This window comes from Pholcus phalangioides, unplaced genomic scaffold (genome assembly GCF_987345545.1).
Source record: "Pholcus phalangioides strain wild (caught in Gottingen) unplaced genomic scaffold, Ppha-v1.0 ptg000012l_1, whole genome shotgun sequence".
Lineage (NCBI taxonomy): Eukaryota > Metazoa > Arthropoda > Arachnida > Araneae > Pholcidae > Pholcus > Pholcus phalangioides.
In genome coordinates this window covers 109,419-130,209 of record NW_028301605.1, presented here as the reverse complement: position 1 = coordinate 130,209, position 20,791 = coordinate 109,419, and the positions used below count along the sequence as shown (strand labels likewise).

The 20,791-nt window shown below is 38.1% G+C and overlaps 1 long non-coding RNA gene across 2 annotated transcripts; it reads left to right on the top strand.

Annotated features, from left to right (window-relative positions):
- The first annotated feature begins 5,956 nt into the window (after positions 1-5,956).
- On the top strand, positions 5,957-19,806 carry LOC149079109 (uncharacterized). Of its 2 annotated transcripts, XR_016193655.1 has the most exons (4): positions 6,203-6,319; positions 9,146-9,205; positions 19,120-19,230; positions 19,424-19,806. It is a non-coding gene; the product is annotated as an uncharacterized LOC149079109 (long non-coding RNA). The 2 variants fall into 2 exon arrangements; XR_016193654.1 differs by lacking the exon at positions 9,146-9,205 and having other exon boundaries at positions 5,957-6,319.
- Positions 19,807-20,791: the final 985 nt, after the last annotated feature.

The window sequence follows — 20,791 nt, the reverse complement described above, 5'->3', positions numbered from 1 at the left end:
TTTACCAGTGATTGTGGATGATACCCAAGTGCCGTTGGTAAATTCGATAAATGCTAAAAAAGTTACTTTTACCGGTGATTATGCATGGTACTCAAGCGCATCTGGTTAATTTGGTAAATAATTGAAATTTATCGCTTTTATCGGTAATTATGAGTACCCTAATTGCTGGGTGAATTTGTAAATGAAAAAAATTCCCAAATTAGTCGAATATGTTTGGTAAATGTAGTCTGACCCCGATATAACGATTAATTTTTTTTCAAGTTTCCCCCTCAAACTTGCCAAACAGGAATCCGTTATATCGAGGTCGAATTATAGAATTCGTCAAATAAGAGTTAATTTTATCGGGTTCCTGATGTGGAATTCGTTGAATAGGAGTTTGTTATATTGAGGTCTGATTTCGGAATTCGTCAAATAGGATTAAATTATAGGAGTTATTTCAGGGATCAAGGAACAGATATTTTGCAGGTATTACGCCGAGGTGAACTTGAAAAGTCACCTGGTCTCCACCAAGACTCGAACCCAAGCCCTCTTGCGAATCGGCCAAGCCTGATATCATTTACACCACTAAAGACATGAGAGTTAGTAATCCCTGGTTTAAACTCTCTGATTTTAATACAAAGTCTCCAAATGAATACAAAACCTGTACAATGGAACAGCCAACGTTATTTCAAAAAATCGCAAAAGAACCACGGCTATTTTTGCAATTTTGGGTTGAAATAACGTTGGCTGTTCAATTGTCTTGTCTAACCCAAAAGGTAATTCATTTTCTACAAAACCTGTACGTTTTTACAGATTCTAATAGAGATCGTCACAAGACAAGCATTTTGATACACTATGTTGCCAAAAGTCTGTCTTTTTTTGGAGTTTTTATCGAATTCATAAAGAAATACGGGGAGAAAATTTCAGTCTCATATACCTTATATTAATGCTCACCATTTCCAGTGCAAATTTAGTCACGAGTGCATTCAGGGAACTGGCAAAAAATTTGATAAGGAAAAACAGTGTTTGATCAACAGTGTATCAAAAAAAAGCTGCAAATGCCTTGAAACTTAAAAAAAATAAATAATAATAATACTTTTGTGTAATACTTGTGTGCATTTTTGTGAGAATAGCACGTATATTCACTAGAAAAATGAGTATTTTCCATGAAAATTCCAATTTCATTCGTATGATTTTTTACTTATAACATGCCGAGTTGAAAACCAACTCTTACAAAATGTATATAAAACATGACGATAGTTATGAGACACACTGTGTAAAAATTTAAAATGTGACAAATTATTATTCAATAACATATAGGCGTACTCAAAATTTAGGGTGTGCAATTTTTTTTTTCCTTCCCCTATTTCCCGTATTTCTTTTGAGGAGATATGGTCAGCCTAAAAAAGAGTCATCTTTACTACAGGGAATAGCTTTAGATGCTGAAAACCCTGACTAATAAAGCCAAGTCAAGTCAATACCACAAATAGGGCCGGAGCTGTCACACTGCAACTTGTTGCAGTTGCAGTGTCTCAACGTTAAAGTTTATTTATATATATTTATATTATATGTATATATATATATTCACACTTTTTTTAAATATAATGAATCACAGATGGCGCTGTATTAAAACAATATCGGCATAACCATGTCTACTGTAGCTTGTTTCGATAGTTTTACCTATATATTTATTAATTAATTTTATATATATATATAAAATGTATATCATATATATATTAATATTATATAAATTATATACAGCTGCTGTACGTATATGGACATGTACCATACGTTGGCGATTTAAAAAAAATGGATTTGGCTCCTACCGGGCCGTCCGTCTTACATCAGCACATCGAGCTTTGGCCAGGAATCTCCGGCCACTTTCTTTCAAACCGAGCACAACTCAGGTCTATCACCATTTACGGACGATTTACTACCTAGTGAGTTGTGCCGGAGGTGTAACTATGTGTGTACTTAACAGTCTGAGTGCATATGTAGCGTTGTGTTTGATTTTTCAGTGCTGCCATCTATATTTCTTTCTGATGGAGTTTAGTGATGTGTTACAGCGTATTACTATATGCAGCACCAGCAGAGATAGTCACAAGATCAACTGACAACATAAATACATTAGTTTCCCACCAATAAGAACAGAAATGATCACTGATAGACTAGTCTTGTTAGTAGTAGTGATCATGTGTCACATATTTTCATGTAATTTTAATCATCCCAACTTTTTTTTTTCGTAAAAAATTTTCCCATGTACTTTTCAATGAAGCCCAACATCCTGTATTTTTTCAAAGACATATGGTCAGCCTAGGCTCGTCATTTGGGGGGTCCGGGGGCCGTTGCCAGCTGGCTTTTGAAAATACACTAAAAATGGTATATATATATACACAAATATATATATATATATAGTATGTCTTGCCTCGTCTCTTTTGACGCCAAAAAAAAACCGTTTTATCCGCATTTAACGTTGTTTTTTGGTTGGTTGTCTTCAAATAAATGTTACTGTCAATCACTGTCAATAAAGTGACACTGTATGCATATATACAGTACATTCACCTCGAAACCTTATAATTATTGATAACACAAGCTTATGACAAGGGCTTTGATTTTTATGACCTAAAGAAGAAACGTAGCAGCTAATAATTTATCAGCAACGACGTTTCATCTTTAGGTAAAAATCAGAGCCCTACTTATGAGAAATTGGTTACACACACGCAAAAAAATCATTGTGCTTGCTTTTGTGAGAGTTTTAAAATTTTTGATATTTCAAGTGCTAAATTTCATCTTTCAACTACTCGAATCCTCAGGCTCGGCATTGAAATATTCTGTCCACCAATCAAATCTTTATGTTACGATTACTTATATAGGGAAAAAATTGCGAGAAAAAAAAATATTCTATGCATTTGTTTGAAATTAAATTTTTTTGGCCACTCTTTTTAATAAATTTCCTCATGGCCCCCCTTATCAGCAGTAATGACTCACCCTTTGCGATATTTTCCTCCATGGCGCCCTGGAATATCCTGGGGCCCCCAGTTGAGAACCACCACCCTAGACTATACAGAGGCAACGAATATCTCAGTCTTCCCTTGGAGCTCGTGTGCACTGAACACGTCCTTTTACCCGGAGAGTGAAAGGTCGTGGGTTCGATTCCCCGCAAGGACAGTTGAAGCTTCTCTCTTTCCACAATATATCTTCGCATCAGCTAGATGTTAATAACCTTTGTATGGATAAGCGGAGAGTGACATCATCCTCGAATTTTGTATTATCTGTACCCAGAGCCGTTATTAGGCGCTTTTTCAGCCGGGGAGACATTTCCCACCACCCCATCATGGAAATATGGTTTGCAGATTCCAAAAAAAGGGGGTACGAATTCTCTGGTAAACCGTTAAATTAATAAACCATTCACTATAGTTTTTTTCATCAAACTGCAAACAAAAGGCTAAATTTCTCCTGAACCAGAACACCAATATTGTTTATTGTAGGCTCTTTCGAAAGCTGGTATAGTGGACAAGTTTTTGATAAATTTAACCAATTGTAGTAGGTAACAAGAGTGTTTGCGGAATTGGTGATTAAAAATTTTGGCGACAATTCGATTCTGAACTTCGCCAATCTTTCAACACGCTCGCGCTCGCAACTTAATCAAGACATTTCGATGAAATTAGTGTCACTTCATAGGATTTTTGTGTTCTTCCCAAACATGCGCTTAGTTTGCGTGTAGGTCTTTTTTTTGTTCAGGTATTTTTTCTCCATAATCGATTATCCACCATAACTCGAAACGGTTCAAGATAGGACAAGGTTGTAAGGGTGTTTCATGTTCCACTTGGATTTTTCTATCACCCCCTCCCACCTTTCAGGATTCACTCTGTATATGCATATACATGTTATTGCCGAAGTTCTCCAGTTGACCCGGCCAATGTCCAAAGTTCGGGCTTTCGTCGGGCTTTGAACTGTCCCTATATATCGATTCCTATGATTCGGGGTTATCCTCACGTATTTTTTGTGATAATTATGACCACTTATGATTATCCAAAGCTAACCGTATAATAATGGCAACCTTAACTATCAAAGAAATCAGAATATCAATATTATGGTGATGCATATATGGAGGGATATATAATGATCGACATATAGGGACTGGCCAAAGCTTAACGAAAGTCCGAAATTCGCACAATGGCCGTTTCAACTGTGCCGGCCAGTTCAAGAACTAGACAACTTCGGGCTTTGGCAGTAACACACACATATATAAGAGACATTTTGCAAATGGCATATTATCTGCATCAAACATCGAATTATCCAAAACGTTGGGGGGGGGGGGAGGGGGATCGAATTAAACAAGTAATTTCAACATTGAATTCAAGTTTTTGCAAGAAACTCAAAGGGAATTCCTGATATTCGAATTAACCAAGTTCGAACTAGCCAAGTTCACCTGTACCTTTATTATTTCTGTAATAAAATCTCAGAAAAATATGTGATAGCGTATAATCTTAAGAAATAAAGCAATAATAAAATAATGAAGCGCAATTAAAAATATCCGATGTCTTTTTCAAACGATGTTTTTGTCATGGCGATGTTTTGACGGCGATGTTTTGACGTGCGATGTTTTTGTGACTGCGATGTTTTGACTTGCGATGTTTTTGTCACGGTGATGTTTTGACGGGCGATGTTTTTGTTGGCGATGATTTGACGCGATACCTATTTAAAATGGTCAGCAAATCATAGGTTTTAATTAATACTACCCACAACACAAGAAGACACTTCAGCTCTCGTTAGTAGAAAAAGTGGGTGACCATGGGCGATTACTGCAATATTTTTATTTTTTATAGCACAACAAAAGAGAAAGAAATTGCTTCTTCCCTCCAAAATCTCCCGCATTGTAGTGAACGAAAATAGCTCGAGAGAGAGAGAGAGAGTGTGTGTGTGTATTTTTATGTGATTAAAATCGCTATGTTCTGTAAATAGGGCCTATATAGACGCACTGCCCATTGATCCTTTCCTTTTCGCAAAATAACCGTAATATTATATACACTCAAACATCCAATTTTTTTCCTCATCTGTCATTTTTTGTGTACATTTTAGTTATTTTTTTAAATACATATATCTAACGTGTTTCGGCGCCCTTTCTTATTTGGTGCCCGGTGCAATTGCACCGGTCGCACTGCCCTAAGACCGCCCCTGAGTGGAGGCAATACATTTTGGGGTCTTCTGAAACTTCCATCAAACTCAACATAAAAATTGGAATCATCAGTTTTCGTTGAATGAATTTGTCGAAAAATTTGATCACAACATTGATTCAAGAATATTAAAATATGGTCACTTATTCAAAATGTTATGTATGGAAACATAATTTTTTTTGTAAGACATTTTAATCGGGTTTTCCATACAAATCAAGTTATTTAACGAACTTTTAATGAAAATTTTGATCCAGTCGATGAACCCAACTAAAATTTTCAGCTGCGATCAACAGTTAGCCGATTAACCGACCCGATTAATCTTGCCAGCCTAGTGATCGCCTTCCTCAACATTAGCTTGAATAATCGAGGTTTTACAGTTGAACCCTGGGGTGAACTATCTCTGCGGTTGAGAGCTTTGAGGAGAGATTCGATGAAAAATCAGTTGTGATTGTGAACTTTGCGAGGAAGTTGTTAGCAGGGCCGTCTTAAGAGCATCATGGGCCCCCGGGCCAAGTGATATTTCTAAGGCCCTACCAGGCAAATTCTTGAAAATTTCAACCTAACCTCATTTTTGCGAGGCCCCTTTTCTCTTGAGGCCCCCGGGTGGGCCCATGCCTTAAGACGGCACTGGTTGTTAGCTCTTTGATTAGCTTGTAAAATACGTGTAAATTGCTGTCCTGTATATAAATCTGTGTTTGTCCGCCGTCTCCAAGTCTTGTGAAAAATTATCTGGAACAATAACTTCAAACTGTATCTAGCTTGTTGCTGCCTAGATGGCAGCACAAGTTCAAATATTTTGGGCTACTTTTTGAAGATGATTTTGGTTGGAAATTCTCTCTTCAAGGCCCAGTAATATTGGTAGTGTGGCTATCATTCAATATCTATTTTTTTACCCCCGGCAGTTTGACAGTGTTTTTGGGGCTACGCGTGTTCACCTTCCCCACCATTAGCCAGGAAAAAATCGAGGTTCTACTGTACATTAAGAAAAACTAAAGTAAATTTCCGCCAAATAAACAGAACTCGTTACGCCAAATGAAACATTTTCACGCCAACATAGAAAACAAACACAAAGAAACGTCAGTGAGTAGGCGAGGCGAACAAAAACTTTCCTTGTTTATAAAGATCAAAACATATTATTGATCGACCTATATCCGGCCATCAAAGTACGTATATTTTTTATATTTCACGGAAAATATATCATCAATTATTCTTTATCATTTATCCGCCATTGCTTTTTACGTTATAATTGGAAAGAAAGTACTTTTTTTAGATAGTATTACTTAGTGAATTCGAGATCACGCCCGGAAACAAGACACGTAGTTATCTGTGGTGGTAAGATACATATACGTAAAACACACACACACACAGAGAGATGACCTCTCCGCGTGGGTGTTTAGAATTAGTGATGAAGATGCAGGGACAGTGTCCAAATCACTTGGCCCCCACAAGGGGGAGGCTGACAGGGCTCCAACCCTGGGGCCCGGGACGATTTTCATAATTTTTTTTGTTTTTTCACGCCATAAATTCACTATAAAGGGGCCCATGAAAAGTCTGGTCTGGGGCCCGCCAAAAGTCCCATCCTAGGGGCCATGCCAACACCTACTAGAGAATTTTCAGTTTTATAGTGGGTGTTGGCCATGCCCGGGGGCCCATGATGCTCTTGAGACGGCCCTGTGCAGGGACGGATCTAGAGCTCGCTGTTGGGAAGGGCGATTTTTCAAATTGCTGTAGATGGTGTCACCTAGGGATACGCAAATTTCGCATTTATTCGTAAAAAAAAAAAAAAAATCGGGTCAGAAATTTCGTATTTTTTTCACAAAAAATAAAAATTGAAAAAATAAATAAAATATGTTTAAAAAAAAATAGCATATCATAGGCCCTCGGGTAAAATGATTTTTCTGAGACCCCCTCCCCCTACCTTGCTAGGAATGCTTACTATCGATAATTTGAACCGGATCTCATTTTCACGAGGCCCCTCTGCACTTGAGGTTTCTGGGCCGTGCTCGATCGGACCCATGCATTAAGACGGCACTGGTTGGATGCCATGTGTAAAGTCAATTTATTTTAACTCTTTTCTGCTGCTGTGTCTTCAGCAGAATACTATGCCGTTCACATGGCCCCCCACATCCTAGAGCAGGGCCCCTAGGCTGGGATCTTTTGCGGGCCCCCCCCCCCCGACCACTTTCACGGGCCCCTTTATGATGAATTTATAGCGTGAAAAAGAAAAAAAATGGTGAAAATCGTCCCGGGCCCCAGGGCTGAAGCATTGTCAGCCCACCCCTTGTGGGGGGCCATGACCGTTCATCAATTCCAACATACAGTAGTCTCGTATATCCGACGTCCCACCGCAGAAAAAAAAAATGATCAAGCTCCAAAACTGTTGAGCTTTCAGAATTTCACATAACGACGGAGTTAAGGCTCTAGAACAGTGTTTCCCAACCGGTGTGCCAAGGCACCCTAGGGTGCCGCAATATATTATGGAGATAAGTTAAAAAAAATTACGTTTTACTTAAGGTCTTAAAATTAATTAAATCGAATAATTACTCTCATGCGTGACAGACGTATCGATAAGTCGCCATCTGGTGACAGTGTCAGCAATGTGAGGTTTGATCTGAGTAAGGTCTAGATGTCCACGTACGGCCATAGTAAAGCAATTAATGCATTTTTGCCCTTTTCAACATCATATATATATAAAGTATATGCGAGTAAGATTTCTCTGCTTGTTGTTTCAAATTCTGGAATTCATTATATCTTAATTGATATTATGCTGTTATAGACTGACTTGATTTATGGGCTTTTAGCGCTCTAAGAGATGAGCGGTTTTTCTTCCGAACATCTATGAAAAAATGGGTTTTTTGTAACCTTGTATAACGTCTAAAGGTTAATTTTTTCTTCCCATATCTTTCCGCTATTGATTTCTTAAACTTCTCTTGTATTGGGTACTGCAAGAAATAGAATAAGCTGGATATAACTGTTGTACTGGATATTGGGGAGTCTTCTGTATATGGTTGGACTTGTTATCTTCTTGTGGTTGTGGCGGATATTTGAGTTTTGATCAGAATTCTTTTATTGGACTTTAAATTCATGGATTTGACAAAATATTTATCCTTCTATCCTTTCTTCTTACACACACAAATTTCACACACACTGTTCTTTACGCACCAAATCTCTCCTTCATAGCCGTTTCATGGCACTCCCTAAGTATGGCAGTTGGGATTTATTTCTCAGAGACCACCTTCAGTTCTGCTTGTGGCGACAATTTTTACTCAGTGATTTTTGCTGTAGTAAATTGTGTTCTGTATTCAAAGAAGGGTGCCTCAAGTTTTAATGTTATTCCCAAGGGTGCCGCGAACTTCAAAAGGTTGGGAAACGCTGCTCTAGAAACTGGAATTAAATACATTGAGCAACAAGAAGCTACAGGAATCGACATGATGCTGCTGCAAAGATGGCGAGATTTGGCAGCGAAGAAACGGCACTCGTCACGAAAGCAGACTACGATCGAAATTTTTTTTTCAAATCATCACAGGATAGAACTTTTTTAAGGACTGTATTTAACTTCAAAATGTTCTGTAAGTTCATTTTCTCACTTAATTTTTTCTGTTGTTTTGCTGTAAACTTGATTATTAGGTTCGTAATGTGCAAAATTATAGCACAGTTTGACGTTTGATATAGGCTTTTCCTTAACACCTCCGTATTATCCGTCGTTCTGCCGGCCCGTTTACGTCGGATAAGTGGGACTCTGTGCTGTACTCATTTGTCAATTCTTCCCCCCCCCCCCCCCCGTAAAAATGCCCTTGAAATTTCAAATCTACTAACTTACTCCACAAAACATGTACGAATGGAAAGTGGGATCCTTTCAAATTGTCATTAGCATAATTTTCCTACAGAACTCGGAACTGAATCCGTATTTTAGTAGATAGAATTTCATTGTCAAAACTTATTTTTAAGAAACTTATGCTGGTCCACTAATCGTCTTCATATTTATTCAGAAAAACAGCAATATATATGATATTCGCTCTGATGAATGACACCTTTGAACCACGACTTATGTGAGTGATACTTTTTTTTCCTTTTTTGGTAGCTTAAATACGCACTGTTCATTTTTCTTGAGTGCAAAAAAGGTTATCTTCGTCATGGCCACAACAGAATTAAATTCCTTGAATTATTGAATGAATGCGTCACCCACAAAATTCACTTGTTGTCACCGAGAAGTGTTTTTAATAATTTGAAGCACGCAGTCATGTAACGCGCGGAGTCTGATACTAGATCCTTTATTTTCGTATTTAGTTTCGTATTCTTTTAAGGTGTCAATTATAGCCTGGAAACCCACGGAAGAATTGACTACAAAATTTAAATTGTCGAGATTTCGCAGAAAAGTAGTAAAAATTCAAATTTTTGCATTTATTCGTTAAAATTGGCAAATTTCGCATTTATCGCATTTATTTCGTGAATTTCGCATTTATCGCGGTTATTTCGTAAATACGAAATTTACGTATCCCTAGTGTGACCACCACATATCCCGTATTTTCTGGAACAGTCCCGATTTTTGTGTCTTTTTTCCCGTCCCAACTTTTCAAAAAAAAAAAATGCCCCTGTTATCGCAGTTTTTGGTCGAAGTTTCTTGAATTTGTTATTTAATCAGTAGACGAATGGTCATAGTGACGGACTCGCATCGCGAGGATCCAGGTTCGAACCCCACCGTCGCCGCAATGGTGGTCGGCTGAAGTTGGTTTCCTGTGGTTCCCAACTTCGAGGCGCAAATGCGAGCCGATCTTCCCATTGGAAAGTCTCGCCACAGAGAGCAGCAGGCCTACAACGATACAATTATTCAATGGTGGTTTCTCAAGCCTCACTAGTATAAAAACTACTTATAATATCATTTTTCATAAAAAAATATTGTCTTCGTGATCTGTCATGTACCTGCACTCCAATAGAACAAGTGAGCTCCGTTAAATACTTAGGTATTGTCATAAATAGAAATTTTATAAATGGAAGTTCTATGTAAAACATATCCAATCGAAACTTTGTTTCATAGTTTATAAATTTTATTACCTTAAACATTATCTAAATACCATTCTTTGTTGTCATATTACTATTCCCCTTTTCATTCTCACCTATTATATGGGCTCATTGTTTGGGGCAGTGATTACATCAGTACATTGCAACCTATCATTCACACCCAGAAAAGAATAATTCGATCACTAACTGGGGATTACTCATCTCCATTGATCTCTACCGACAACTAAACGTACTCTCCCATTGCGGTATTTATACTTTTATAAATCGATTCTCCTACTTATACTAATAAACAACTGTCTTTTCTCATTAATTCATCAAGGACATCAAATAGGTACAATATATTCTGGATATTTCCATAACACATAAAACAATGAAGAAAAGCCATTTTGCATATTTCATTCCAAACTTTCATAACAAACTACCATATGATGGCATTATTTGCTCCCCTTCCATACCGATACTGAAAAAACGATTGAAAAATTATCTTTTCTCAATAGTTGATACATCAACGACCATTTTTGAAAAGAAAAAACGAAGGAACAGAGAGCTCTTTATCAGTCATAGTCCTAAAATTCATTTAGTTCCTACTGTTTGCCTCCAACTGTTGAAATCACTAAACCATTCTCGCATCATTTTGACATTTTATATTCATTAAGGAAATATCTGAAATGCTGTATTGTGTATCCTGATTGAATACTCATTCACATTCCATAGATGCAGAATCAATTTCGATGTATATATATTCATCTCTTTTTGTTTTGTTCTGTCCTTGAAATTGTATTGTAATTAATCAATTATACTTCGTGTTCATCAGTACAGATCCACGTGAGCTCTTGATGAATTTGTTTTTGTCATCATTATGGAATATTTCATCTCGATAAATAAACAAAAAAAACAAAAAAAAAATGCGATTTTGTAATTTTTAAAATTATTACTAACAGTGTACAAATTATTTCTCCTGTTAATGTATTTTGTCGGTCCGCAAATTATTTATTTTGTTAATGTGTTTTTGTCGGTCCGCAACTTATTTCTCCTGCTTATGCATTTTTTTTTGCCTATCCCCAAAACATTTCTCCTGTTAACCCTTTCCGGCGCGGTGTCCCCATAGCGAAACCACCTTTTCAAAATTCCATCAAAAAATAACTAATTTTCGCATAGTAATCATTTAAATCTTATTAAATAGCTTAAGATTTAGATTTTCTGTCAGAGATGGCAGCATCATACTGGTTTTGTTTTGCAAGTGGTAAAAAAATCCGCCATTTTCTCTATTTTTATGGTACTTGTTTTAAAATTTATTTCCTAATAAAAAAATTTTTTTTTTCAAAAATTGATGATGGTTTTTTATAGATTTTGCCCTATTTGTTGAAATCAAGCCATTCAATAAATTTAAGAATAGTTTAAAATCAAATTATGAACGTTTTAAAAAGGTGGTTCCATACTGAGGACACCGCACACCTAGAGCAATGAGATACACCAAGTGACGTCAGTGTGAAACCACCTCTCTAGAGACGAAGCGACCTTGTTTTTCTTCATTTTCTCCCCTCTTTCTTGTTTACTAGAAAATGGGTGACAGCAGCAATGGTGTTGAAATATCTCAGATGTGTATTTGTGGTGGAAATTTCGGGGGTTAGAATGGAAGACACAACATGTGTTATTTTTTTGTCCCATACATAACAATTCTTTCATTCTAGTGGTTTTAGAGCAGCTTTTTCTTTTGACGACTACTTTCTATGCTCTCTCTACTGCTTTAATTTTATTTTCTGGAATTTATTTCGCCTTGAGTCCCCCCCCCCCCTCCACAACTGATTATTGGGCATTTATTACTTTTATTGGTGGTGAAATGCCTATAAAATTCCTAAGTAAAGTTGAAGCAATATTATACTAATTTCAGAGCTTCTTTCTGATCTGTAGTCTAATGCATCTGATGATACACCAGATAAAGAAAATAAAACAAAGCTTACTGCATGGATTATCACGAAAATGATGTTGATGTATACACTGCCCAATGCCTGGATCGTCCCGACAATTTCATATGGTTCAGGAGAAAAAAACCAAAATCCCGATTTCAAGGAAGAAGTGGGACCATCTCAGTAAATTCTACCAATGCCGGATACATCGCCAATCTTGATGTTCTTATTGTTTTTTTCAGTGCCACTGATGGAAAATTTGGCATTTCGAATAAATTGATATGCCACTCAAGAAGGAAAATTTACACTGCCATCTCATTGAAAAAGATTTACCAGCTATCAATATGCTTATGTTGATCATTTTGGCCTACAAAATCGGTAGAAAGGGAATTTTTCAAACAAAATGTTGCTTTTCCTGCATTACACCCTAGGGAAGCTTTCAGTGTTCTAGGTGTGCGGTGTCCCCACTGTGCGACCACCTGTTATTCGCTGGATTTTGATGAAAATAAAATAATAGTTGCAAAACATATTTATATGAGTCCTATGTATCAAGTATATGAAGTTAGTTCGGCCAAAAAAAAATTTTTTTATATAGTGCCCCTCAAAGGGTTAAGGTATTTTTTCCGGTCCGTAAATTATTTCTTCTGTTAAGGTTTTTTTTTTTCACGGTCTGCAAATTATTTCTCCTCTCAGCAAGGCCGCAACTAGATGCTTTAACAAATGGGGCAAGCCGGAATTTTGACGCCTCCTTGCATGTACAATAAGCAGTTAAAGGGTGGATTCGGCGGCCCTTCTTGTCCAGCTACCGGGACATCAGATCCGCCTGCCCCCTCCCCCAGTTGCGGCACTGTCTCTTAGAATATTTTTGCTGATCTGCAAATTATTTCTTTTTCCTCCCTGGTCCACAAATCATTTCTCCTATTTATGTGTATTTTTGACGGTCCTGAATTTTCTTTACCGTCCGCAAATTATTTTTCCTCTTTATCTACTTTTTCCAGTCCACAAACTATTTCTCTGATTTCCGCAGGGGCCCACGAAATTTTTAAACTGTTTTGACCGGTTCACAGTTGTAAAAAGGTTGAAGAACATAGCTTCAGCGATTTCAGTTCAGCGATGATTGCTCCATGTAACCTTCGAACACCCCTCGGGGGTTTGAATTTTGAAAAATCCCTTCTTAGTGAGTCTTTACGTCATGAAATAAAACTGATACCAAAATTTCATATTTGTAGCTCCGGCAGTTTTGGCTCGGCGATGATGAATCAGTGAATCAGTCAGGACATGGCATTATAGGTACAGGGTGCATAGCAAAAAGGGGTTATGGCGTTTCGCTGGCGAACCGTTGGTCATAGAGGTGTGGGAATGTGAAAGTGGCACTTGTGTAGTATGTCCAAAAACGTACCTGTGACGTAGCCCACTTAAACCTATAAATATCGGATGTATTGTTTAGTTGATTGCCTCTTCCTTTTTTGTTGCTGCAATAGCATGCTTTTTAGTTTGTTTTATTTTGAAGTTTTACGTTAAATACAAATACAAATACAACGCCACAACAGGCAAATTGCCCAACGAGGTGGCTGACTTAAGAACATCATGGATCCCCGAACCCCTACCTACTACTGCTACACCACACATGCACCCCTCCCCCCGGAACCCCCCAACGAATCGGTACATGCGGGAATGTGCGTGTACGTGTAGTGCAACCTGACGTAAAGTTTTTTGTTTCTGTGTAATGCTTGTTATGTGTAGTGCTGTCATCTGCCCCCAGTTTTACTAACTATGAGTGAAGTGTTATGATTGAATGATTTATCGTTGTAGGACTGTTGCTCTCTGTGGCGAGACTTTTTAACGGGGAGATCGGCTCGCATTTGCGCCTTGAAGTTGGGAACCACAGAAAACCAACTTCAGCCGACCACCACTGTGGGGTTCGAACCCGGATCCTCGCATCACGAGTCCGACCTGTTCAAGTTTCCGCAGTAGCATGAATCAGTAATTATTTCTCGAAATTTTTCTTCAAGAAGTAATAATGATGGTGGTATTCAAACCACAATTTTTTTTATTGGACTGAACACTACACAGAAAACATACAATCAAAACAACTGCAAAATAAAAGAAAAAAAATGACATTACAATGACGCAGACACTCTGTGACCCCAAGGGACTACAATGCCTTCCAGTGGGTCAATATAAATTAGATTCAAGAGTTAATTGGATTATGCAACAGCCTTGTTAATGTACTTCTTGGTTAAATACACTGCTGGCCACCCAAATTGCAACACCAAGAAAGACGAGATATCGCAACAATATTTATTTTGTAGATAACATGTTGACCAAGCATCAAATGATTAAATTTATAGACTTCTGTGAAGTGTAGTTCCTGCCAAAATCAGTAGCCAGAGTAGCCGCCATTGTTGGAGATCACCGCTGCCACACGCCTCGGCATTGATTCAAAGAGACTTTGGATGTGTTCTTGGGGTACAGCTGACCAAGCAGCTTCCACGCGCTGCCAAAGTTGATCTGGTGTGGCAGCTGGGGATGTAATCTGGGTCAATCGTTGAGCAACCATGGACCACATGTTTTCTATCGGCGAAAGATCCGGAGAGCGAGCTGGCCAGGGAAGCAATTCAATCTGGCGATTGACGAAGAACCTTTGGACAATGCGTGCCACGTGTGGTCGCGCATTATCCTGTTGAAATATGGCTGTGGGCAAGCCCTGAAGGTAAGGAAGGACAACTGGCTCCAACACCTCGGAGATGTAGCGCTGGCTTTTTAAAGTACCGGCAATGCGTACTAGAGGAGTGCGAGAGTGATATCCAATAACACCCCATACCATAATACCCGGTGCAGGACCAGTGTGGCGGTGCATAACGCAGCTGTTCAGCATCCTCTCTCCACGGTGTCCAGACTCGAATCCGACCATCGTGGTGTTGAAGACAGAAGCGTGACTCGTCAGTAAAGACAATTTCATTCCATTGTGCCGTCCACATCCTTCTTTCATCGCACCATTGGCGGCGGAGACGTCTGTGGTTCTGCGTCAAGGGTAGACGAAGCAATGGACGTCTTGCGGACAGACCACTCTGCTGTAATGGTACGCGCAGACACTGGATGATGCGGTACAGACTGAATGTGCTGTGCTATGGTTCGTGATGTGGCTGAGCGATCCGTCACTGCCATACGCACGTCATCACGTGAAGTGGTGCACTGAGGTGGATGCGATCGAACACGTCGGTCCGTCGTACCCTCCTGCATCCAACGATCACATATCCGCATTACAGTTGTTTGGTTTTGTCCAACACGACTACCGATTTCCCTGAAAGATAATCCACAATCTCGGTAGGCCACTATCCTTCCTCTGTCGAACTCGGATACTTGATCAAAAGATGATCGTTTTTTTGAAACAACCACAAGAAAAACACAATTGCCGTACTTCAAATCGTCGACATCTCCAAGCCTTAAATAGCGCTTTGAAATGGCGCCACAGGCGCGCGTGATGTGCGTCTGCGATGAAATTCTAATCATTTGCATATCTCACCTCCGCTAATGCATGTTGTAAATTTCATATTATTTGCATGCTTCCTTCAGGGTGTTGCATTTACGGTGGCCAGCAGTGTAGTTTATAAAGTCTTATTTATATTTTTAGTTTTTTCCCTTTTTAGCTGAACAAAGAAAAACATACATATATATATATGTAAATATAAACATAATAAATTATTCAGTTGGCTTACACGTATGGTCATGTAATCACATGTATTTTTCAGTTGATAGCAGAAATGGTTATACTGTATTTTTAAATTTTCTCTCCCCCCAATGATTTATTTTGTGTTGTTTTATGATCTATTATTGTTGTAGTATGGATTGGAAACAAGTGTTTAATGAGAATATAAATATATTGTGATTGGATCTTATATGTTGTTATTTGTCTGATTAATTGCATGGTATTAGGTTCATTATTTTTGGGGCAGTATATCTATAACTCTTTTGGAATAACGTTTTATTTGTTTTCGGCACTTGATATATGTTATTCAATCTAGATGAGGTTCTATTTTGTTTCGTTTCTAGCCATTTAATAAAATTTTCATTCTTAAACAATAGTCTATAAATATAGTTTTGTCTTATAATTAGTTTGTGACATTCTGTTGCATTGTTGTTTGCTGTGGTATTTGTTATTATGGACCTTATTTTATTATATATATATATTACCAAGCTTTTGTATATCTGTTTGATAAGCACCTCCCCAGGCAGTAATTCCATGTGTTACTATTGAGTAAATCCAAGCATAAAAATCCCTACATTGGTGACCAAGCTCCATTAGGGACGGCAAAATCATGTTGCTCTTTCTTTCCCTCACAAAATTCTTAGTGACTCCGTGATGCTGAAGATCATATAAACATAGACGATAATGCACAAACTGAACCTGACACGAGAAGACAGACACTGAGCACTGGCACCCCTAATTGGAATTTTTTTTTTTTTGGAGGAAGTTAAAAAAAACATAAACGTCGTTATTTTAGAAGAAAAACATTTGGAAGAATAGATAAACTTCGCCTAATAACATTTTGCTGAAGAAAAACATTGTCGAAATTTGATACAGATGCTGTCAAAATCTAAATACAGTTTATTTAGTAATTATAGACTATTTATTTATTTTATCTATTTTTAAATTACTTACTTCATCTTCACTTAGTTTATTTTTATTTTATTCCAATCACACACGAGATCGTTACATAATTTTACACATTATATCAATTGAACCTTTATTAAGCGGAAACCAGTTTTTAACGGATTAAAATATCGGTCTCCCTTGTTATTCCGTTGAAGACAGGTTTTACTGTTTTAATTTTTCGCAACGTTAGTAAAAATAATTTGATAGAACTGAAAAATGTCTGAACTCAGCTGAACAGCAACTTACATGTGTATGTGCAATAATCGATAGGGTTGCTGTTTTTTTTTTAAATATATGACATCCATATTTTTATGGGCATCTTTTTATCAGCCACCTCGTTGGGCATTGTGCCTGTTGTGGCGTTGTATTTGTATTTGATAGATCAAGTTAATATTCATACAGGAGGGAGGGTTCAGAAAGAATCAACGGATTTTAAAATATTTGTTATACATTTTTGAAAATTAAAACCACAAAACGATGAGTAGTATGTGAATGTATAGGGGAAATATCTACACGTTAGATTATAAACAATTAATAACACTAGGTGTGCCGTTTAGCCCTTTTGATGAACAACAGAAGTTGAAAATATTGGGAGGGCTCAAAAACAGCGGGAAGGAGAGCGGTGGTTAAGAAAAAAAATTTTGCGTGAAAATATTGCGCGATAGAAATAAAGCTTCTAGCCCTATGCATTCTCTCACACACACACAGGAATAGTCTGGAAACACATACTCCTTCCCATTCTACCCCCAGGGCCGCAACTAGGGGGGGGGCGCAGGTAAGTCTCGTGCCCCGGGCGCTGGACCAGAGGGGGACGCAAATTTTATTCTCAAAGCTCTCCTTCAGCATTACAAGGGGGCGCCAAAATGCTCACTTGCCCCGGGTCACCAAATATCTAGTTTCGCCCCTGCCTACCCCAAACCAATTTTCTTCACTTCCAAACTGTGTGTTTCGCCCATCATACTAAATGGGGCGTACTACGATTCCACCGGTGTCACAGGGGTAGGGACATGCAATAAACTGTCTTTTGTCCGACACAAACCTTCCAAACTAACCCCCACCTAACTTTAATTTCTTAATTTATTTCTTTAATTTCTTACACGGCCGAATCTCTATTGACATCACTACCACAACCCATCCGCTTCTCGGAATCAGTCATTTTACGGAACCGGTTTTGAGGGGAAAAAGAAAGCGTTCCACTTTCTGTGATGGATTTTCTTTCCCCTCACAAAATTTCACCCTTACGTCGCTAAAGAAGTTCCACTTTAATATTGTTGGGAGTACTGGCTACTCGCTATAATAGAAAATACTTCTGCAGTTGAAAAATAATTCTGTACAATAAAGCGAGGGTGGCGTTACCACAAACATAAAAATGTTGTGAATATTCAGAATAATATAACAAAAAATTAATTAAACTAAAATTATTCTTCCTACAAAATTAACCAAAAAATATTTTGTCACTGGGGCCCTGCGTTTGGTAATGGTGACCCTGAGTTTGGTTACCAAGTCATCCATTTCGCACCATTACGATGCGCAAGATACACATTCTCTCCTAATTTGTGTCTCTGTTGATGACACTGTCCGCAAGATTCAAAGCATGTGGGCAGTTTAAAATCTCCTAATAAAACACTTTTGCTTGATAAATAACGAAAAATAATTTGATTTCATTAATCACAGATTACGAAAAAAAGCAGTCATTAACAAAAATCAAGAATATCCTGGAAAACGGGACACATGGTCCCATCATTGTGGTCGCCGATAAAATTCTTGCCAAAAGGGGGGGGGGGGTCACACTACTCTAAAGGGTGTATTTCAGAGTTGCACAGAAGCCACCATTGGCTATACGGCATAGCACGGGGGGAGGGTTCCGGGGTTCTTCCTGTAGAGCATGATTGCACTTGCCTGTGTTTGAAAATTTGCATTTGCTGACAGTGATGGCCGGTGATGTAATTTTAGTATTCAATAAATCTCCAGAGGCACGCAAGTTTCCCACCGAGAGACACCCAGACTCTTTCACACATGGTGATTTAACCATGTGTGAAAGAGTCTGGGTGTCTCTCGGTTCTTTCTGTATCTGATCGAGATGAGGAAGAATGAAGGGGGGGGGGGGTCTCTCTGAATGAGTACTAAATAAAAAATACAATCCCAGAGCAGCGAGACCAAATGGTGTACGGCATCTTAAAGGTGCATTAAGACTGGTCTTTGGTTTTGCAGCAGCAACAACAACAATGAGCCTTTTCGAGGTTGGAAATTGAAAATGCCAATAGATTTGTAATTCTTAACTAGGGCACCTAGAAACCCTAATATTGAGCAGAGATATCACGATCATATGTAAAATTCCAATCTCATTTCATTTTTCACTATAATTTACTTTAATTTGCAGGAGTATTTTCGGGAATTCTCGATTGGTATTGACGTACACTTTATCTCTGAAGAATATCCGCTCACATAATCTTTTTTTCGCTGATTAGAATGGGTTCGTTACAGAAACAAGGTATGTATTCTTTCATCAAAACTCCCATCACATCTTCAAGAAATCATGAAATAAATTATCATCAAACCCCCCCCTCCCTCAGCATGATATACGCGGCATTCTTTCTGTATCGTTTTACTAATCTCATGAATGATCGATCAAATTTATCAATGTATAAAAAGATTTATTACGATTGTTACAATTTTATTTTCAGTTTTGAAAGCGGTGGCGTATACAGCCGGAAGCACTGCACTGGTTATCGGAGGGACTACCTTGGGAGTTGCAGCGCTAGGATTCGGTGCAGCTGGTGTAGCTGCTGGTTCGATCGCTGCAGGAATACAAAGTGCAGTGTATGGTGGCGCCGTCGCTTCCGGTAGCGCTTTCGCTGTCATGCAGAGCGTTGGAGCTGCCGGGTTGGCAACAGCCACTTGTGCTAAGATCGGTATGGTCTGTGGAGCTGGGTCAGCTGTATTGGCCCGACGACGATAATGGAACAACTATTTGTGAAATAATCGCAACATTATAATTAATTAAAGCTTTTTCTTGGTTGATTTTTGATATTAAACGGATTTTTTTCAAATAAAATTTTTTTATTGATGTGAAAGTGTGAGTTTTTTTCCTTATATAACTTACCACGAAAAGGTAGATCAGTAGCGTTTGGATTGGATAATATGAGAACACGCATTATGCCTATTTAATCGAAAAAAAAAAACATATCGGACTCTGGTGTCGTGCCCTGAGCGTCCAAGATGGAGGATGGATATCATCGTGCCCTGAGCGACCAAATCCTTCTCCATTCTTTGCTTGGACAAATCCTTTCTTTTGTGATATCTTGGTGAATAGAGTAATCTTTCGATTAGATTTCCTTTCTTCCTTCGTATTGAAACTTCCTTCATATCACCAATATAGATGAAACTATAGGAATACAGTAGATACCGTTTATACGACCTTCTTGAATATCTCCTTTAGGGGATTTTCACATTTACGACGCATAGTGAGGTATTTTATCCGAAAACTTGGCTAAAATTATTTTTACATTTTCAGTGCAATATTTTGAGCTGATATGTCGACTAATTTATCGTTAAAAAACTGAAAGAAATAATTTTGCGGGATAAATTATAAAATATGAACATATGGCAATATATTTTGACATAAATTATATAATTCCCCCAATTATGACGGAAATTCCTCAATAAAGAAGAAATCCAATAGATGTAAATTGTTATAAAATGCTAATAATAAATTGGGGAGTAGGGGAAAAATGGGGTTTTCAGGACAATAGGCAATCCCCACTTACTCCCCACCAGGACAATAGGCAATCCCCACTTACTCCCCACCAGGACAATAGGCAATCCCCACCTTACGAGGGGATGTCTTATTCCGCAGCCCTCCGCTAGATGGCGCTCACACGCGATGTCTCGATAAGAGGGATGACGCTTTACTGTTTTTTTTCCCTAAATTAAATTGTTTTATTGGGGGTCGTTCTTAAATTAAAATTTTTTATGCCACGTCAGGGATCTTTCCTGGGAGTCATTATTAAATTAGAATTTTTTATGTCACCCTCTGTATACCGGGGCTATGG